The following is a 2,349-nucleotide window of genomic DNA, read 5'->3' as shown; positions in this document are numbered from 1 at the left end:
CACAGCCCTGAACCATGGACCAATGTTCTGCCTCCAATTTGGAGCCACTTTCCTGCCGTGTCCCTGGGTTTCCTTATGTGCTCATCGCAGCTCATGGCACTGAATCCTTGCTAGCGGTAAATGGTGACCACGGCCAATCATGTTCTTCTTTTTTTCAAGATTTAATTATTTTTATTTTATGCGTGTATTTTGCCGTACGTATGCATGTGTACTATGAGCATGCAATACCTATGGCGGCCAAAAGAGGGCATCAGATCCCCTGGAACCAGAGTTAAGGATGGTGGAGCCACAGTGTGGGAGCTGGGAACCCAACCCAAGTCCTCTGCAAACCACCTCGAGTTCTTCACCTGTGCCCTTTGGTGGCGTTCGCTCTCTCTGACTTTATCACTGACATGTGGCCTTTTGGCCAACAGTGACAATATTGAACATGACGGAGATTAAGAAAGCAATGGGTTCTCTTCAGACTATGGTGCCAGAGTCTGAGTTAGCCTGTGGGAGGGATAGAGGCCGTGACAAGGTCCTCCATCCCAATTGTGCCATATGCATAAATGTGCCATCCTAAGCCGCCTGTCAGGTGAGCCAGTCTGAGCCAGAGCTTCTCAGCAGAGCCTGGAGTTGTTGGAAATTATTTGCTGTTTTATCCCATTAAGGCTTGGGGGTTTTTGTTCCACGAAACAGCTAGCTGTACGTCATCTCTCACTCTTTTGCCTAGTAGGTTCATGGATACTTGGGTCGAAGGGGAATTCGTTGGGAGATTATTGGAGATCCCAGGAAGGCTGGAGAGGCAGGCTTAGAGTCAGATAAGTAGTTACCAGGTTGCCAGGGTCCCTCCCACCTAGGAGATTAGCATCTCTGCCAGTTCTTCGGTCCCGGCATCTTTTCACGGAGCAGTTCACTGATACGGCTGAATGTCACGCATCCAGCATTGGTAATGAGTCTGGTGAAGGCCCGAGGAAGAGACATCCATAGTCTGATGACAAAGCAGGAGACTCTGGGCTCCTCTCAGTTCAAATCCCACTCTGCCAATCATTAGCAAGTTCCTCTTTCTCCAAGCCTTACGTTGCTGTCCGCCGACGGCTGGAGCGATCCCCATGTTTGGAGTGAACTGTGAAGGCTAAAATGAGGTGATGTAGATATACTGTGGGTGGCACCCCACTCTCAGAAAGAGCTCACTAAATGCTGTTGGCATTTTGCTGCTACTATATGCATGGAGACCCCATAGGATGTGAATTTCTCAGAGCGCTATCAGAGGGAAGAGCGCCATGGTTAGTGTTAGTGCTAATCACCACAAGTGAAAAGGAAGCCTCAACTGAACTAGGCCTTAACTGACATGGGAGGCCCACCCTGAATGCAGGCCAGATGAAAAATGCCATGGCAGAAGGAAATTAATTCACCCTTTGCTCGTCTGCCCTTCCCTCTTGCCTGTCTGGCTTTTCTCCTTTGCTGCTAAACTGGCTTGCCTAGTGTCGCGGCTGCTCGTTACTTTGCTGATATCAGAACCAGTGTCTCCAGGACTGGACTGAGCAGCTACTGGCTCCTTGACCTCTTGAGTGTGAGACACCACTCGGGGACCACTGCAACTTCTGAGGCACCCAGCTTCCGGGATGGAGCTATTACCCAGTTCTCAACCTGTCGGGTGTGAGACACCTGTGTTACTGTTTGACATAAGCTTATTTAGTAGAATGTGTGTCTGTGTGCATATATGATTTATTAAATGTATTCATCCGGTGGGTTCTGTTCCTCTAGAGAATCTTGATTAATATAAGAAAGATAGATGCCAGGTAGCTAAAAGTGAAATTTGTTCCTATTACATAGTCATGAAGCTTCAATCCTCTCTGTCCTGTTATTGAACTGATGAGTGTCAGGCATGGGGTGGGGAGGGGAACTGTTATCAACAACGTGGTCTTGGCCCCCCAAATTAACTTTCCAGCTAGGTGCAGACTGGCAGTAAACAGTGGATCAGAGCCTGACGGTGGTGGCGCACACCTTTAATCCCAGCACTCAGGAGGCAGAGGCAGGCGGATCTCTGTGAGTTCGAGGCCAGCCTGATCTACAGAGCTAGTTCCAGGACAGGCTCCAAAGCTACAGAGAAACCCCTGTCTTGAAAAACAAAAAACAAAAAACAAACAAACAAAAAGAGTGGATGAGTAGATCAGCTCTGAACAGGGTGTGCTAACGTGGATGGAGTGGAGAGAAAGGACCAGAGGCCGGTCAGCTCCTGCAGCGGGGGTGAGAGAAAATCTTCATGCCGCTTGCTAAAGGGAGCCATTCACGCTGGCTGCTGCAAAGTCCCTATTGGGAAGCTGGCATCCACAGACACTCTATTGTTGCTTCCCATTCCCTCCCTCG

Source organism: Microtus ochrogaster, unplaced genomic scaffold, assembly GCF_000317375.1.
Source record: "Microtus ochrogaster isolate Prairie Vole_2 unplaced genomic scaffold, MicOch1.0 UNK3, whole genome shotgun sequence".
NCBI lineage: Eukaryota > Metazoa > Chordata > Mammalia > Rodentia > Cricetidae > Microtus > Microtus ochrogaster.
Note: the sequence above shows the minus strand (reverse complement) of the source record.